Below are 20,411 nucleotides of genomic sequence, written 5' to 3'. Positions count from 1 at the left end.
GATGGAAGCTCGATAATTCCTACAGTAATGTTCTTTGATACACTAAATTTGATGGTGCTATTTTCGTTAAAATTCCTTGGTTTTTTGGGGGATTCACCCCTTTTTGAAAATCAGGCAAAATTTCTTAGTTTCGCAGCTTCTGATAAGTAACATCAAAATATAGCAAATCTTATCAATTTGGATTCAGCATAAAAAACCAATTCTTTTGATGAATCTATTGATATCAGAATTCAATTTTTTTAAGTTTGAGTTATCCTTGAGCTGAGTCGCTCCTTATTTATAGTTTGTTACCTCGAGCTGTTTGATTTTTTTTTTTTTTTTAAGAGGCCCTTCACCTTGGAAGAGTGATCGTATAAACTTTGGAGGGGGCTCATTTGATTGCAATTTAAAAGTTCTATTTTCCTTTTTAAGAGTAAAAAGAGTTTGGGGGGCAACCACCCCCCTTCCAATCAAAATTCTGTTTTTTAGAGTCTCGTTTACTAATAATCTGAGTCGCTCCTTCCTTACAGTTTGTTACCATCAACTGTTTGGCGATTATATCCGGTCTGCATGAGACGATCGTAATGCATTGCAGATTCTTAAATCTTTGAAGTACGTCCATAGAGAAATAGAGAATATACTTCTAAATAATGTTATGGCTCAAAACAAGTTTTCTTGTTAACGACTTAAAATTAGATACAAATAAGAAAAACAATATGGGTTTGCGTACTTTATACTTGCTCAATGGTTGACATATCAGCAACGGTTAAATGCATAAAACAACGGATAAGAAAAATGCGGGACTATTTAGCTTTCCTTTGCGAAATACGCTTTGCGAGTAAGCTAATGTGATCAGCTTGCAAAAATGTGCGACAAAAAAACAATGCAAATTAAGCCCTTTTTAACTCGGAAGAATAGGACAAAAATGTCTCTTTTTGTCTTTGGCACATTCTTGTCACACTCCAACACGGAGATGTTATCCCCCTAAAGAAGAAGAAAATAACATATAGGCCTATTGCATCATGAAAAATGATGGAAAAATTCTGTTTCTTTGTTGGTTTCAGGATCATTTGTAAAATTCATTTATTGCCTTTATTAGTTACTTTGTAATAGTTTCTTTATTAGTTACTTTTTAATTAGTTACTTATAATCAGTTACTTTTTAGTAATTTTGAATCTTGAAATCAGAGCTGTAAATTACTGAATCATATAATTATCAGGGAATAAATAAGATAAATCGGAAAACAATTCTGTCATATTGTCTGAAGGATTGGAAAAGAGGTCATTATAAAAAGTGTAAGAATCGAGCTCTGGATTTAAACGGCAAATAATATGTAAGTTGTACGTGTTGTTAAACACTGTGGCAAAATTGTTTGTTATTGGCACGTGTTGTTAAAATGGCACTTGTTTTTTATTGGGGATAAATTTTTTTTTTACCCATCCCCCCACCTCACCAACAAAGAGGAACAATTACTTAACGACGAAGACCACACTGCCTTTCCATCACAAACACCAAAAACAAGAAGAACAATATAGAATTTTTTAAGACAATGTTATGTAGGAATCAGAACAAATGTTTAGGGCAATTAAAAATGACCTTACAAAATATTATACAAAACCAATAGATATTAACACAGAACCTGTCACAAATAGACCTATAAGATCAGCAGTGAAAAAAGCTAGGCTGGCATTAAAAACGTGTTTTAAATCATTTTCTTTCATTTCAATGAATTGCCTCGTTTCATAACAATTTATTTATCAGTCCTGGTTGAACTTCGCTGAGGTAAGGATGCTGGGACTGTTTTGAAAGGCTGCTCATTTTAGTTTTATTGATTTTATCCTCTTGTAAGTTGTTTTTTCTTATTTGTATTGCTGAGGACGGCCCTTGGACATAGGGCCGAAATGTTCATTATAACTTGTTTTCCATTGCCTTAAAAAATTCCTTATTGTTCTTCTTGTTTTTGGTGTTTTTAGGAACAATTACACGAAAGCCCATACTTTTTGATTATGCATGAACTCCCAGAAAACCCTTTTCACAGTTAAATTTTCTTCCCCATAAAAAATTGGAACCCTTAAGGAATTAATCCTTTTAAAAGATTCAGACAATTAATTTTTAAAAGATTAGCTTATTTCACCACTAACCCCGAGCCAATGCAAAGAAACTTGTGGATTTCAGTTGTTTGAAAAATTTCTGAAATGACTTTTCTTCAAGTACTTCCGAGAGCAGTTAGAATGCACGCAGTTTTTATATCAATTAGTCAGAAATGTCAAGTCAGTGACAAAATGAGAGTCACTTTGAAACATTAATTCTAAAAAAGCTGGAGCAACGTGACCGTTCACCAAAATTTGGACATAACATCATGTTAAAGTGATTAGAACAGTAGGGTATTATTCTAGAGGTCATGAGTTTGAAATTCTCTTGCAACAAATTTGCTCAAAGCAAATTCCAGTTGCTATTACATTTTGCTAAGGCTTCAGTTACGAAACCCCAAAGAGGCTTAGACCACTTTCACATAGGATTAGGGGGTCAGTGGTGCTAGTGGGTACCAAAGTAAAAATGGAGCAAGCCAAAATGTCTGAAGAGAGGAATAACGTATTTCAACAACTGGCTTGCATTTTAACCAGTTATATTACTGACTAAGGTAGAGATTTCGGTAAAAGTGTCTATTATGATTATGCATAGATAAAAGTGAGATAATTTAATTGTAACTTTATAATTTGGCGTTATCTTTGAACATGGACCGAAATTGTATTCGGTCCATTGTATTTCTATTTTAAAATTGGCTTTCGATTTTTGAAACATCAATCATTTTTTGTTATTATGATTTGGCACCTGGTGTGTATTGGGCGATTCAAAAATGCTATTAAAAGTGGTTCTATTTTTTCGAAATCTAGTTCTGGTGTTAATGACAGATAGGGTTATTTTTCATAGTAATATTCTAGTAACGTAATAATTACTATAATATTACATGTACAATGCATAGTTTATTGTCTAAAATTTTAATTGCAATATTTAGAAAAAAACATTATCCATTTAGTTTTCAAAGATATAGCCAAAACAGGCCCCAAAAACGTTCAACAACTTCACTTTAAAGTAACAACTTTACTTATTTTAATAAAAGTTAATAGTTTTTTCCCTTATAGTTTATCAGATTGTCTTAACACAAACTATAAGCGTAAAAATCCTTCAGCATCTAAACCCTGTCACTTTTCTCGTCTAAACTCGGCAACCCTCCTCAACGCGCCTCATCAAAGAGCAATAATAATTATACGGGTAACATTACGCACTGAAGTTACGTAACTACGGAAGAATATAGCAAACAAAATTTAGTCGCTCCCTTTTAGGGTAGGGTTGTATACATTATTTTCTTTGTGGGATGGGGGAGGTGGGGTAATCTCGTCCAACTCTGAAATACAGACAATTTGATTGGAAGTTATATAAACAATGTAAAACTTTTCGTGAGAAAAATAATGGGAAAAAAAGAAAACTGTTTTAGGACAAGCAGAATCAAACAGTTCGTGGTAACGAACTGTAATAAGGAGGGACCCGGCTCAATAGTAAACGAAACTCTAAAAAACGGAATTTTGATGCAAAAAAATTCATCAAAAGAATTGGATTTTCATGCTGATTTTAAATATATAAGTTTCATCAACTTTAGTCTTTGTCATTAAAAGTTACGAGCCTGAGAAAATTTGCCTCATTTTGGGAAATAGGGAAAAAAAGCCTAAAAATTATAGAATCTTAACGAAAATCACACCATCGCATTCAAAGTATCAGAGAATCCTATACTTAAAATTTCCAGCTCCTATCTACAAAAATGTGGAATTTCGTATTTTTTGCCAGAACACAGATCACGGGTGCGTGTTTATTTGTTTGTTTTTTTCCAGGGGTCATCGTATCGACCATGTGGTCCTAGAATGTCGCAAGAGGGCTCATTCTAACGGAATTGAAAAGTTCTAGTGCCATTTTTAACTGACCGAAAAAATGGGAGGGAACCTAGGCCCCCTCCCACCCTCATTTTTTCCCAAAAGTCACCGGATCAAAATTTTGAGATAGCCATTTTTTTTACCGTAGTCGAAAAACCTAATAACTATGTCTTTAGGGGCGACTTACTCCCCCGCAGTCCCCGTGGGAGGGGCTGCAAGTTACATACTTTGACCTGTGTTTACATATAGTAATGGTTATTGGGAAGTGTACGGGCGTTTTCAGGAGGAATTTTTTGGTTGAGGGGAGGGGTTGAGAAAAGGGGGATATGCTGGGGAACTTTCCATCGAGGAATTTGTCATGGGGGAAGAAAATTTCCATGAAGGGAGCGCAGGATTTACTAGCATTATTTAAAAAAAATAAAAAAATAAATACGAAAAAGTTTTTTTCAGCTGGAAGTAAGGAGCAGCATTAAAACTTAAAACGAACAGAAATTATTACCCTTATGAGGGGCTCACCTCCTCCTAATACCTCGCTCTTTCTCCCACGCTCATTTTTTCCCAAATTCGACGAATCAAAATTTTGAGATAGCCATTTTGTTTCGCATAGTCGAAAACCCATAGTAACTATGTCTTTGGGGATGACTTAATCCCCCACAGTCCCTGGGGGAGGGGCTGCAAGTTACAAACTTTGACCAGCGTTTACATACAGTAATGGTTATTGACAGACGTTTTCAGTGGGATTGTTTTTGTTTGGGGTGGGGTTGAGGGGAGGGGGCTATGTGAAAGGATCTTTCCTTGAAGGAATATTTCATGGGGGAAGAAAAATTCAATGAAAAGGGCGCGGGATTTTCTAGCATTACTATAAAAAAAACAATGAAAAAATAAACATGAAAAAGTTTTTTTCAATTGAAAGTAAGGAGTAGCATTAAAACATAAAACGAACAGAGATTATTACGCATATGAGGGGTTCTAAAAATACTTTAATATAAAGATGCTAAAGTATTTTTAGTAATTTAAACTATTTATTCTACGGCCTTTCTGATTCAGGGGTTATTCTTAAAGAATTGAAACAAAACTTAAGATTTAGTGTAAAGAGTGAGGTATTAACGAGGGGACAACCCCCCTCATATACATAACAAAAATATAAGAATATAAAAGTTTGTTACGTAGGTTATAAAAACTATTTATTCTACGGCCTTTCTGATTCAGGGGTTATTCTTAAAGAATTGGGACAAAACTTCAGATTTAGTGTAAAGAGCGAGGTATTAAAGAGGGGGAAAACCCCCTCATATACATAATAAAAATATAAGAATATAAAAGTTTGTTACGTAAGTTAATTCTTAAGTTACGTATATTTTTTACTAATAAAAACGTTCGTTAAAAATTAAAAGTTCTAGTTGCCTTTTTAAGTAACCGAAAAACTGGAGAGCAACAGGGCTCCTTCCCAACCCCTTATTTCTCAAAATCGTCTTATCAAAACTAAGAAAAAGCCATTTAGACAAAAAAAGAATTAATATGCAAATTTCAGTTTAATAATTTATGTGCGGAGAGCCAAAATCAAAAATGCATTCTTTCAAAAACGTTCAGAAATTAAATAAAAAAAAACTAGTTTTTTAACTGAAAGTAAGGAGCGACATTAAAACTGAAAACGAACAGAAATTACTCCGTATATGAAATGGGCTGTCCCCTCCGCAATCCCTCGCTCTTTACGCTAAAGTTTGACTCTTTGCCACAATTCTACTTTTTAAAACAATTAAAAACTTTAGCGTAAAGAGGGAGGCGTTGAGGAGGGAACAGCCCCTTTCATATATGGAGCAAATTCTGTTCGTTTTAAGTTCTAATGTTGCTCCTTACTTTCAGTTAAAAAAACTTGTTTTTTATTTAATTTCTGAACGTTTTTGAATTAATGTGTGTTTTGATTTTGCCTCTCCGCACATGAATACTTAGAGCGAAATTTGCATTTTTTTTTCTAAATGGCTTTTTCTTAGTTTTGATCGGACGATTTTTAGGAAAAAGGAGTGGGGGAGGAGGCTTAGTTGCCCTTTAATCTTTTGGTTACTTAAAAAGGCAACTAGAATTTTTAATTTCTTACGAACGTTTATATTAATAACTGTTCCGAATTAACTGTTGTAACGAACTTCTATATTCGTATATTTTTATTACTATTCAAGGGGGTTTGCCTCCTCTTTAATACCTTGCTTTTTACAGTAAAGCTTAAATTTTGTCCAAATTCTTTAAGAATGACCCCTGAATCATAACGCCGTAGAAGAAATAGTTGAAATTACTAAGAATACTATAGCGTAAAGAGCAGGTATTTAGGAGGAGATGAACCCCTCATATGCGTAATAATTTCCGTTCGTTTTGTTTTAATGCTGCTGCTGACTTTCAGCTGAAAAAACTTTTTCATATTTATCTTTTCATTGTTTTTTTTTGTTTTAAAAAATATTAGAAAATCCTGTGCCCCTTTCATGAAAATTCTTTCCTCCCATGGCAAACTCCTTCATGGAAAGATTCTCCCATGTAATCCACTCTCCTCAACCCCACTCCATACCCAAGAAAAAAGTTCCCCTGAAAACTTCTGTACACTTCCCAATAACCATTACTATATGTAAACACTGGTCAAAGTTTGTAACTTTTAGCCCCTTCCCCGGGGACTGTGAGGGGGTAAGTCGTCCCCAAAGACATAGTTATTAGGTTTTTCGACTATGTTGAACAAAATGGCTATCTGAGAATTTTGACATTTTGAAAAAACGAGCGTGGGAAGGGGTCTAGGTGTCCTCCAGTATTTTTGGTCACTTAAAAAGGGCACTAGATCTTTTAATTTCAGTTAGAATGAGCCCTCATGCAAGATTCTAGGACCACTTGGTCGATGCGATGACCCCCGGGGAAAAAAAAAACAAACAAACAAACAAACACGCACCCGTGATTTGTCTTCTGGCAAAAAATACGAAATTCCACATTTTTGTAGATAGGAGCTAGAAAATTTTGCTACAGGGTTTTCTGATACGCCAAATGTGATGGTGTGATTTTCGTTAAGATTCTATGACTTTTAGAGGGTGTTTCCCCCTATTTTCCAAAATAAGGCAAATTTTCTCAGGCTCGTAACTTTTGATGACAAAGACTAAATTTGATGAAACTTATATATTTAGAATCAGCATAAAAATTCGATTCTTTTGATGTATTTTTAGCATCAAAATTCCGTTTTTTGGAGTTTCGTTTACTATTGAGCCGGGTCGCTCCTTACTACAGTTCGTTACCACGAACTGTTTGAAAAAATGCGAAATTCCATATTTTCAAGATTGGAGCTTTAAGCCTCTACGATGGGGGTTTTGGAGATGACGTATATAGTAATGGGATTTTCAATAAGATCCCTGAATTTTTTGGGGTGTTTCCCCCTTTTTCAAAAATCAGGAAATTTTTTTGCAAATTTTGATTTTGGGTGGGTAACAATAAAGTGAAACAAATTTATATACTTATAATCAAACAGTTGGTGGTAACAAACTGTAGTAAGGAGCGACCCGGCTCAATAGTAACCAAAACTCTAAAAAATGAAATTTTGATACCAATAGCTACATCAAAAGAATTGCATTTTAATGCTGATTTTAAATATATAAGTTTAATCCAGTTTAGTCTTACCCATCAAAAGTTAGGAGCCTGAGAAAATTTGCGTTATTTTAGAAAATAGGGGATAACACCATCTAAAAGTCATAGAATGTTAACGAAAATTACACCATCAGATTCAGCGTACCAGAGAACCCTACTGTAGAAGTTTCAAGATAGGAGCTATTCCTATCTATAAAAAGTGAAATTTTATATTTTTTGCCCAAAGGCAAATCACGGATGCGTGTTTATTTGTTTTTTTGTGTTTTTGTTGTTTTTTTCCCAGGGGTGATCGTATCGACCCAGTTGTCCTAGAATTTTGCAAGAGGGCTCATTCTAACGGAAATGTAAAGTTCTAGTGCACTTTTTTAATGACCAAAATTTGGAGGGCACCTAGGCCCCCTCCCACGCTAATTATTTTCCCAAAGTCAATGGATCAAAATTCTGAGATAGCCAGTTTATTTAACGTAGTCGAAAAACCTTATAACTATGTCTTTGGGGACGACTTACTCCCGCACAGTCCCCGTGGGAGGGGCAACAAGTTACAAACTTTGACCTGTGCTTTCATATAGTAATGGTTATTGGGAAGTATACAGGCGTTTTCAGGAGGATTTTTTTGGTTTGGGGGAGGGGTTGAGAAGAGGGGGATATGCAGGGGGAACTTTCCTTAGAGAATTTGTAATGGGAGATGAAAATTTCCATGAAGGGAGAGCAGGATATAGGCTACTAGTATTATTTAAAAAAAAAAAACAATTAAAAAATAAACATGAAAAAGTTTTTTTTCAGCTGGAAGTAAGGAGCATCATTAAAACTTAAAACGAACAGAAATTATTACCCATATGAGGGGCTCACCTCATCTTTATACCACGCTCTTTACGCTAAAGTATTTTTATTAATGTCAACTATTTATTCTACGGGTTTTGTGATTCAGGGGTCATTCTTAATGAATTGGGACAAAATTTAAGATTTAGTGTAAAGAGAGAGGTACTGACGAGGGGGCGAACCCTCTCATATGTGTAATAAAAACATGAGAATAAAAAGTTCTTTACGTAAGCTAATTTATAAGTTACGTATATCTTTTACTAATAAAAAGATTCATCTGGCATTTTTTGCCAGAAGACAGATCACAGATGCGTGTTTATTTGTTTGTTTTTTTTTGTTTTTTTTTTCAGGGTGATCGTATTTACCCAGTGATCCTAGAATATCGCGAGAGGGCTCATTCTAACGGAACCTAAAGTTCTAGTGCCCTTTTTAAGTGATCGAAAAAATCGGAGGGCACCTTGCCCCTCCCCCCACGTTAGTCTTTTCCCAAAGTTACCGGATCATAATTTTAAGATAGCCATTCTGTTTAGCGTAGTCGAAAACTTAACAACTATTTCTTTAGGGACGACTTAATCTCCCACAGTCACCGGGGGAGGGGCTGCAAGTTACAAACTTCAACCATTGTTTACATATAGTAAGGGTTTATAGTAATGTAATAATAAACATATAGTAATTTTTATTACTAACAAAAATGTCGGTAAAAAAAAATCAATTTGAACTTTTAAGTAATTAAAATTGAAGGGCGTTTAGGCCTCCGCCCCCTCCCCAGTTTCTTATCAAATTCGTCCAATCAAAGCTATGAGAAAGCCATCTAGCAAAAAAAAATAATATACAAATTTCGTTTTAATTATTCATGTGCGGTGAGGCAGAATCAAAACACACATTATTTCAAAAAACGCTAAGAAATTAAATAAAAAAAAGCTTTTGTAACTGCAAATAAGGAGCGATATTAAAACTTAAACAGACATTGAAAAAATAAATATGAAAAAATTTTTTCAACTGAAAGTTAGGAGTAGCATTAAAACTTAAAACGAACAGAAATTATTACGCATATAGGTGTTCACCTCCTCCTAATACCTCGTTCTTTACGCTAAAATATTTTTAGTAATTTCAACTATTTATTCTACTACCTTTGTGATTCAGGGGTGATTCTTAAGGGATTGGGACAACATTTTAAGCTTTAGTGTAAAGAGTGAGGTGTTGACGAGGGGGAGAGATATACGTAATAAAAACATACGAATATAGTAGTTCGTTACGTAATTTAATTCGTAAGTTGTGTATATTTTTTACTAATATAAACATTCGTAAAAAAATGTAAACTTCTAGTTGCCTTTTTAAGTAGTCAAAACATTGGAGGGCAACTAGGCCTCCTCCCCCGCACCTTTTTTCTCAAAATCGTCCCATCAAAACTCTGAGAAAGCCATTTAGTCAAAAAGAAAAAAAATATATGCAAATTTGGTTTTAATTATTCATGTGCGGAGAGCCCAAATCAAAATCATTAATCCAAAAACGTTCAAAAATTAAACAAAAAAAACTAGTTTTTTTAACTGAAAGTAAGGAGCGACATTATAACTTAAAATGAACAGAAATTACTCCATATATGAAAGGGGCTGCTCCCTCCTCAGCGCCCTGCTCTTTATGCTAAAGTTTTTTATTGTTTTAAAAAGTAGAGTTGAGAGAAAGAGTCAAACTTTAGCGTAAAGAGCGGGGTGTTGAGGAGGAAACAGCCCCTTTCAGATACAAAGTAATTTCTGTTCATTTTAAGTTATGACCATAAAAGCTAATACAGACGGTGTAACAATCGTCAAGAGAATTCCATTTTTGATTTTGGCAAATTTTGGTCTAAGTCTCTTTTTACTTCCAGATTTTATCACAAACTATTCGAGAAGATTCCCTTGTGACGAAATTTTTTTCGAACCTGTTCATTTTATTTAGTTGGATAGGACAATAAAAAGAAAGAGGGTCTATTTGACAGCTGGATAGCAAGTTTAAATTTTATTTTTCTTTTGCTATTCTATTTTTTTCTTTTAATGTCTGAAAGGAATTTAAGTTCGAGGGGGAGAACTGTCCTGTTATGAAAGGTGCATTTTACCTGGCCGTTATAAAATCAAAACGTGGTATCTATGCAGGCAGGATGATTTTTGAATATCTCTACTCCTTCTGTAAACTACTCTATGGCATAGGAAATTATATAAAGTCTGCATCTATTATAGCCTACGGAAGCAATAAATCTGTCTGTAATTTTGGTTTGAGTTTGATTTTCTTTTAAAAGTATATGCATAATAATTGAATACATCATTGATTAGATAAATCGATCCCTTTACCAGAAGTCCCTACCGTTTAAAATTTACTGTATTTTGTTTCATTTTGCATGCAATTTAATTGCTCTTTTTAATTTACGAGTTCTTTCCTAAAAGTATTTAAAGATAAACCTATTCCTACGAAACAAAATATCCTGAAATATATTATCTGTCACCCAACCATCATTGCTATTCTTGCGTCTTCCCCCCCCCCCTGAAAAATGTCTGCCGGCACCCTTGTGACGTTGGGTAACGAAAACAGACTGATCCAGTGCGCAGTTTCACGTCTCTTGTAGTATTATTAGTAAAGACGGTGGGAGCAGTAAAGATATTAAAAGTAGGATAGCCAAGGCTCCTGGTACGTACGCAGGGGGGGCCTTTGGGCCCCCTCCCCCGAAATTTTTTGAAATATTTAATTTCCCCATGGTTTCTTGGGATTTGTGGCAAAAGTAAGACATTCATTAAGAATCTAGATACATCTGTGAAGCCTTTTTGGGCGGATTTTACTGCATGGAATAATCCGGTCAAGTCACTGCCCAATTATTAACCCATTTTCTGTCTAACTTTTTTTTTGTAAGGAGAGTTTGCTTTCCATAGTAAAATAAAATTATCCTTGATATTAGGGCGTTTATCCCCCCTTTTCAGGATAAAGTACAGCTTTTAATGGATCAGTTTTGGAAACTATTATTTTTCGAAAGTAAAACAGTTCAAAATAGGGATGATACCTTTTTATTGACAGTGAAATATAAAATTATTTAACTGGATATTTCCAACAGTTTTACTGCTGATGATGAACACTGTATATGTGTTCGAAATATCCAGTTAAATAATTTTATATCTATTCACTGTCAATAAAAAGGTATCATCCCTATTTTGAACTGTTTTACTTTCGTCATGGAAAGGCAGTGTGGTCTTCGAAGTTATCTATTATTTTTCATTAAAATCTACGTTTTTGCAATAGAAGAACTACCCCCCATAGCACCCATATTCCACTGTTAACCCTAAAATTTCCCTTTCAGTGGGATATAATAGATTAATCACTGGTTCTAAATCGCTATGAACAGCCTGAGTTTAAAACGTACTTTTGAGGCTTCAGTCTTCTTCCTCTCATCCGCTACAATACTTCAGATTAAAGTTAATCTGTATTTTCCGATATACGTGCCTTTTGCATTACTAAATAAAAAAAGTGCTACTTTATATCTGCTTTTTTGAAGGTTTTACCCCCCACCCCCGAAAAAATTCCTTCGTACATGCCTGCAAGGCTCAGGGTGTTTTTTTACAGTTAAAAAAGTTTGGACGAATAGGAAGATAAGTCTGCAAATTCAACATTAGAATATTGGAAATTACAGTGATGACAGTGGTCAAATATGGCCCTGAAGCAAGGGCGCTCCGAAAAGCGGATGAAGATTCGCTGGATGTTTTCCAGAGAAATTGCCTACGGATTGTTCTGGGTACCCGGCTGACTGACCGTGTTTCAAACAGTAGGCTGTAAGAAAATGTGGTTCAATCCCGCTTTTTAGGTCTATTAAATAAAGAAAACAATTTTTTTTAAATGAAAGTAAGGAGCAACATTAAAACTTAAAACGAACAGAAATTACTCCGTATATGAAAGGGGCTTTTCCTCCTCAATGGCCCGCTCTTTACGCTAAAGTTTGACTCTTTCTCTTAACTCTATTTTTAAAACAGTAAGAAACTTTAGCGTGAAGAGCGGGCCGTTGAGGAGGAAAAGCACCTTTCATATACGGAGTAATTTCTGTTCGTTTTAAGTTTTAATGTTGCTCCTTACTTTCATTTACAAAAACTTTTTTTTTATTTAATTTATGGACGTTTTTGAATTAATGCATGTTTTGTTCTTGGCTCTCCGCACATAAATAATTAAAACGAATTTTGCATATTAATTAATTGCAGTTAATCGGAAGATTTTGACAAACAGGAGCGAGGGAGGAGGCCTAGTTGCCCTCCAATTTTTTGATTACTTAAAAAAGCAACTAGAACTTTTAATTTTTTACAAACGTTTTCATTGGTAAAAAATATACGTAACTTACGAATTAATTTACGCAATGAACTTCTATATTCGTATGTTTTTATTACAGCATGAAGGGGCTCAACCCTCGTCGATACCTCGCTCTTTACCCTAAAGCTTAAATTTTGTCCCAATTCCTTATTCATCACCTCTGAATCACAAAGGCCGTAGAATAAATAGTTGAAATTACTAAAAATACTTTATCGTAAAGAATGAGGTATAAAGAGGAGGTAAACCCCTCATATGTTTAATAATTTTTGTTCGTTTTAAGTTTTAATGCTGCTCAAAAACTTTCATATTTATTTTTTCATTGTTTTCTTTTCAAATAATGCAAGAAAACCCTGCGCTCCTTCATTGAAATTCTCTTCCCCCATGACAAGTTTCTCCATGGAAATATCCTCGCATGTAAACCCCCCCCCCTCAAATCTTTCCCCTAAACAAAAAAAAACTGAAAACGTCTGTACACTTCCCAGTAACCATTACTATATGTAAACACAGGTCAAAGTTTGTAACTTGCAGCCCCTCCCACGGGGACTGCGGGGGAGTAAGTCGTCCCTAAAGACATAGTTATTAGGTTTTTCGACTATGGTGAATAAAATGCCTATCTCAGAATTTTGATCCGGTGACTTTTGGGAAAAATGAGCGTGGGAGGGGGCCTAGGTGCCTTCCAATTTTTTGGTCACTTAAACAGGGCACTAGAACTTTTAATTTCCGTTAAAATTAGCCCTCTCACGACGTTCTAGGACCACTCAGTCGATACGATCACCCCTGGGAAAAAACAAAAAAAAACAAATAAACAAATAAACACGCATCCGTGATCTTGCTTCTGGCAAAAAATGCGAAATTCCACATTTTTGTAGATAGGAGCTTTAAAGTTCTACAATATTGTTCTCTGATACGCTGAATCTGATGGTGTGATTTTCGTTAAGATAGTATGAATTTTAGGGGGTGTTTCCCCCTATTTTCTGACATAAGGCAAATATTCTCAGGCTCGTAATTTTTGATGGGTTTTTACTGATCTTGATGAAACTTATATATTTAAAATCAGCTTTAAAATGCGATTATTTTGATGTAACTATTGGTATCAAAATTCCACTTTTTAGAGTTTCGGTTACTATTGAGCCGGGTCGCTCCTTGCTACAGTTCGTTACCACGAACTGTTTGACAATGAAAGGAAGGTTGAGATGGCTAGGACACATTCTGCGGATGAAGGATGATAGATTGTCGAAGATTGTCCGTTTTTGCCAACCGTCTAGGGCTAAACAGAAAGCAGGCCGTTCTCGTCTGGGGTTTGAGGATGTCATAAATAAAGATTTAAAGGAAATGTGAACTTCCTGGGATGGTGTAAAAAAAGGAGGCTTTGAATAGATTGGGATGGAGGAGGAGCGTACGTAGCTGTGTTGGCTTCAGGCGGTTTAGTGCTGCAGTGGGCTATTAGTAGTAGTAGTATGTTTTATTTTTTCCAATTCATGACGCTTCTGGGTGCTGTTACTACAGAGCATTTTTTTTCATCATTTAGGTTGCACGACGTTTTGCTGAAGTCTTAGCTATTATACCAGCTAATTAGACGTTTAAAGCTAAATAAACTAGCTTGCCGTTAAGCAGGACGTTTAGCTAGTCTAGATAATAATGAAATAACCATTTTTTGGAAAATATGAATAAAATTTTAACCATTAGAAATTTAAACGAAGAATAAATGAGAGTTCCCGTCAATGAAATTCTACACTCAAATTGCATTTGACATCCAAATGTTAAGTATCATTCATTTTTAAGTACACATAAATACTTTACATCCGGTTGATAAGGAATGAGAAGAAACTGACACAAATATCAAAACTCCCACAAGTATGTAGTATTGGTTGAAATTATACCATAAAGGAATACCCATGACTTTAATTGTCGTTTACTGGATTTTTCCCACTTTGTGAGACGATACTACGACTGAATTAAAAAAAAGAAGAAAAATTGGCTGCAAATCATATGGCAACCACTCAAAATAACAAAACTATTGGACGGAATGAGGTCCAACAAAGATGGAAAAGACAATTTAATTTGTGTTAGTGCGGATGTTCCTACGATTAGTCCGCTCATGTAGAAGTAATCCAATTGTATTTTATTCAGTTAACCAAGGTCAGATGATAGTCATCTTAGTCTGGCATAGTAAAAGTTTGTCAAGTCATCAGTTCAAATTAATGCTGCGTCACACGTTTTCTACCTCACGTTTTGCTTGGTCATTTTACCACTATCCTAAATGAACAGTTTTCGAACTATATTCGATCCAAGTTCTTTTGACCCATTGAACATAGAGACACCTCTGCTCCAAGCACATACTTTTAAATGTCATTTTTTTCTGCTCTCTTTTATTTTGTGTTTTTGATCATCGATTCTTTTGAAGAGAAGCGACGATTTAAAATATGAAATAAATTAAATGCCCAATTTAAATGACAAATCCCCACTTAAATTACCTATCCCCATTTAAATGACCAATTCACATCAGATGATTGCTGGACAGAATGTCTTTCGTTGCGCCGTCCAAAATAATGGAACATTATATCCAAGAACTTGATTTGGCAGAAATTAGACTTAAAGCAGATCTTAATTACCGGCATTTCAGGAAAAAACTGAGCCCTTAATAATGGCCTCTTACATTTGTTTTATATTTAATCAAACTGATATAGCAATCCAAAGAAAAAGAACCTGAAAAAGACACCTCTCAAAATTAAATGCCCCTCATACCCAGTGAGGGGCACGACATATATGAACAAAGTAAAAATTCTGTAAATGTCTTTGAGACAAACTAATTTTGGCCTGCCCACATTCTAAATTATTGAAATTCCCGAAGGATACTTTCTTCATTATGAATCAACAATGAAATAACTAATATTCTGGTTTAAATTAAGAGTTGATAATGAAAATTCTCAAGAGGAAGAAGTTGAGGAAGAAATTGCGTCTCCAGCTGGAGACGCAATCGGAGCTTGGTATATCTGTAGCATATCTTTGTATGTACTTTTCTTCCGACGTCTTGAATATTTTCCAAATGGTAGCCAGCGGGAGCAGATGAGGGGCTGTAGTGGCATTACATTTCCGAACAGTCAAGAAACGGTTAAAGTTGCAAAGGAACCCCTTTATTTGCAGCAAAATTGAGGGCATGATAAATTTCTACACAATACATATCAAGACGAATAAAAATCTCCTTTTAAGGCAATCAAAGCTGCTTCTGAGGGAAATAGAAAGGGATAAATATTTTATTTAGAATTGAATCCATCGACGTGAAAAATAGAACTTGACAGATTGTTGACCAGTCACAACGGAGTCTAAGTACTGAATGAGCAACACTGATGATCAAAAGGTGGCGAAGTAATTGAGCTAGTTATGGGAAGATTATCTGATGATCAACCCTAACCTTTACTGCATCAGCTTGCAAATCTGACAACACTGTGACGTGGTTCAAGTTGGAAGTTCCAGAGGACGAATGAACATATGTAAAAGCATACGTTTTATCCAAAAAAGAAAACCAAGAAATCACTCAGTATACCCTTAAGTAGTATTGTACGTGACGACATTTGAAATTTCGGCTCAGACAAATTAGATATGAATTCACCAGCTATAATGCAAAGTTTATCTATACACCGATTTTTATCTAAACAAAGACCTAGTTTTGCATGATAAGGCAAATAATCACCCTGAATGGTCCATATTGTATTCTTCAGGGAGATACACAATAGTACGCATATATGAGTCCACTCTCATGGCTAGGTAATGATCATTAACTTCGAAAAAAAAGTAGAGCATAGATCTGAATTAACGAAAGTCACAAGTCCACCAGAGGATCAGCCTGGGCTGTTCAGGTTTTTAGCAGTTACAGGATAGGAATTTATGTCACGCAGCTCAAGTATGTTCAGATAGTGTTTAGTAATAAAAATGTTCTTGAAGGCAAATCACACTAAACCCAGAACAGAGGCTTTCCAAGAGTTAAATGTTTTTAACAAAGAGCCATTATATTTCACGAAGTGACGAGGTCATGGTTCGTGAATTAACAGTTTTTCCGGCACTTCGCACCGTAGCAGGTGAGATCCTGCGTCTTGCAACCAACGGAAAATACTGCCTCCTGACAGGGATATCGGATATAGAATTGTGATCGGCAGAGCCATATACGGATCAAAAAGTACTGTTCTTGCAGTCCACATCATGGTCACCAATTGCGTGACGATTGAAGCGACGCCAGGGTAAGAACACGAACTCTTCAACTACTACTACTACTACTAATAACTCACTGCAGCACCAAGCCGCCTGAGGCCAACACAGCTACGCACGCTCCTCCTCCAACCTAATCTATTTAAAGCCTCCCTCTTTACACCCTCCCAGGAAGTTCCCATTTCCTTTAAATCCTTATTTATGACATCCTCCCAACCCAGACAAGGACGACCTGCTTTCCGTGTAGCCCCAGACGGTTGGCCAAAAAGGACAATCTTCGGTAATCTGTCATCCTTCATCCGTAGAACGTGGCCTAGCCATCTCAACCTTTCTTTCATTATAGCCCCAGAAAGCGGGATTGAACCACACTTTTCGTACAACCTACTGTTTGAAATACGGTCAGTCAGCCGGGTACCCAGAACAATCCGTAGGCAATTTCTCTGGAAAACATCTAGTAAATTTTCATCTGCTTTTCGGAGTGTCCATGCTTCAGAGCCATATTTGACCACTGTCATCACTGTAGCTTCCAATATTCTAATCTTGGTTTGTAGGCTTATCTTTCTATTCTTCCAAACTTTTTTTAACTGTGAAAAAACACCCTGAGCTTTAGCTATTCTACTTTTAACATCTTCACTGCTCCCACCATCTTTACTAATAATACTACCAAGGTAACTGAAGCTCCCAACCTGATCAATCTTTTCGTTACCTAAGGTCACCTGTTCATCTTCACTTATTCCTAACCTTAGTGACTTAGTCTTCTTAACATTAATTTTCAAGCCTATTTTAGCACCCTGAACTCGTAAAACCTCTAAAAATTCATTCATTTTGCTCACACTTTCATCTAATATGCTTAAATCATCAGCATAATCTAAGTCCAGGAGCGTTCTTCCTCCCCATTTGATTCCATGGTCTCCAATTGCCTTTCCTGTGCTCCTTAAGACGAAGTCCATCAAAATGATCCATATAAAGGGGGATAGAACACAACCCTGCTTAACTCCTGATTTAATACAAAACCAGTTGCTAACCTCATTTCCTACCTTAACCGCAGCAGTATTATTCTCGTACATAGCGCAAATCACTTTAATGTATTTTTCTGGTATACCATATAACGATAAGACCTTTGTTAACGCTGTTCTATCAACAGAATCGAAAGCTTGCTCATAATCGATAAAACTAAGGACCAAAGGTGTTTGACAACGAAGGGACTTCTCAATTATTAACCTAAGAGTGAAAACATGGTCGACACATCCTCTACCTTTTCTAAAACCGCATTGTTCTTCCCTTAAAACTTTGTCTACAGCATGTCTCAGTCTAAAAAGTATCATATTACTCAGTAATTTGCTACCTACAGAGACCAGACTAATGCCTCGATAATTCCGACATTCACTCTTGTCACCTTTCTTATACAGTGGTTTAATTAAGGTTTTCCTAAAATCATTGGGTACTTCCCCTTTTTCAAAAATCATGTTCATAATCTTCAGTAGCTTATTCCTAACCTCAGAGCCACCATATTTAAGGAACTCATTAATCATACTATCAGCACCTGGGGCCTTATTATTTTTTAATCCTTCTAGTACTGTCGCTAATTCTTCCTCACTAAACAAATCTTCCTTCACATCCAAGGTATCACAAACTTTTTCATTTTCATCTATATCTTTTCCTGCAACTGTATCTCGGTTTAGCACATTCTCAAAATGTTCCACCCATCTTTCTTTAACTTTTTCCTTATCACTAATTGTGACCCCATTTCTATCTTTAACTGGGACTAGTCCGGATCGGCTACTCCCTTTCAATTTATTAACATGCCAGTATAATATTTTACTATTATGCCGTCTAGCCGCATCTTCCAGATCCTCAGCAATTTTATCCATCGCCTCCATTTCACATCTCCTTAGTTCATATTTTAATGCTTTCTCCACTTTCTTTACATTCCTTTTGTTTTCATACGACCTATCGCTCAGATAATTCTTATACAAACCCCTTCTACTCTCTATTAAACCTAAAGCTTTTTCACTAATATTCCTAGTTGCTGTCTTAGCACTCTTCCCTAGGACACCATCAGCAACTTCACAAATTGTTTTTCTGAAATTATTCCATCCATCTTCCACATTGTCAAATTTTAAACCCTCAAGTTTAGTACTCAACTGTTCCTGGAATTTTTTTTCTCAAATTTTCATCCTGAAGTCTACCAACATCATAACTTTCCGGGAGGGAGTTACTCTTCCGAAATTTCAGCTTTAAATTAACCTTAGACACTACTAGATGGTGATCTTTACTTTTAACATCAATAACGGCACTCCTATACACCCTAGTATCTTGTATTGATCCTGCTAGTCTTCTGTTTACAATAACATAATCAATAAGGTTTGCTGTCTTACCATCACGTGAATACCATGTCAACTTATGGGCCATTTTGTGACCAAACACCGTATTGGTTATAACTAGGTTGTTATACCTACAAAATTGCAAAAGCCTATAGCCATTACTGTTTTCTTTTCCTACACCAAAATTACCTAGGCTAGGATACCATCTATCCCTATTTCTACCATCCTGGGCATTAAAATCTCCTAGCAAAAACACCATATTTCTACCTGGTACCCTGTCTATTTGCTCCTGTAACTGTAAGTAAAATTCATCTGAGTCACTAGTATCTCCATCAGTTGGTTCAATGGGGGCATATACTACTATAACTGATACCCTAAACTTTTTAGTCATAAAATGAGCAATTAGTATTCTATTATTAATACCTTCCCAGCCTAAACAAGACTTAGCAGCTTCCTTATTCATCATGAGCCCTACTCCCTGTCTATGTACCCCATCCTTCCTTCCTGAGTAAACAAATTCTATGTCACCTAATTTCATGCTTCCTACCCCTGGGATATGAGTTTCTGAAACTCCTAATAAATCCAGTTCAAACCGTCTGAATTCGTCAGTCAAAATGTCGATGCGATAGTCATTTTTTAACGTCGTAACATTCCAAGTTCCAATTTTCATGTTCTTTAAATCTTTGAAATTATTTTGGCCTCAAGAAAAGCAGTGATCCCGGATACCAGTGCAGGATGGGGACCAACATATCTTCTCAAGTCTACACCGAAGCGCTTAAGCCGGCTTAGAACCGGACAGCAAGAAGTCCCTGGGACCTCCAGTAAGTTGGAGGCCTTGTGCAATCCTGGGCCCATCTTGGTCACAACATGGTTTTCAGCAGTTGGCGATGCTCTTCTATCAACAAGAGTCGAAATCCTGCACAGACAGTCCCAAGCCTATTACCTCCGACTCATTATATGGAAGCCGCTTATATCTGACTTTTACTAAGATGTTCACGAAATACGGAAATAATTTAATTTTAAATTGAGCATAAGCAAAAGATTTGAAAATTTTATGGAAATGAAGTAATGTTATTGAACACAGCTGATCCGATGAATTCAGGTCTAGTCTCTGAATTCACTTTTTGTCAGGTCTTTTGGCAGTGACAATTCAAGTGAAGTTTCCTGCGAAATTTGAAGGATTACTTGTCGAAACGGATAACTAATAAGTCTTGAATTCGAAATGGGATCTTAATAATACTAG

The 20,411-nt window shown here is 35.7% G+C and overlaps 1 protein-coding gene across 2 annotated transcripts in view; it reads left to right on the top strand.

Moving 5' to 3' along the window:
- The window catches only part of LOC136024854 (monocarboxylate transporter 1-like), an 87,357-nt gene that overhangs the window by 20,325 nt on the left and 46,621 nt on the right, over positions 1-20,411 (top strand). Inside the window, exon 1 of one of the 2 annotated variants that reach the window (XM_065700368.1) lies at positions 1,805-1,823. The exons of the other annotated variant lie outside the window; for it this stretch is intronic. The gene's annotated coding sequence lies outside the window, so the exon portion shown is untranslated. Of the gene's footprint in view, positions 1-1,804; positions 1,824-20,411 lie in introns of those variants that run through there. 2 annotated transcript variants of the gene reach the window in all.

Source organism: Artemia franciscana, chromosome 3 (assembly GCF_032884065.1).
Source record: "Artemia franciscana chromosome 3, ASM3288406v1, whole genome shotgun sequence".
NCBI classification, from domain to species: Eukaryota; Metazoa; Arthropoda; class Branchiopoda; order Anostraca; family Artemiidae; genus Artemia; species Artemia franciscana.
Note: the sequence above shows the minus strand (reverse complement) of the source record. Positions and strands in the feature narration are given on the sequence as shown.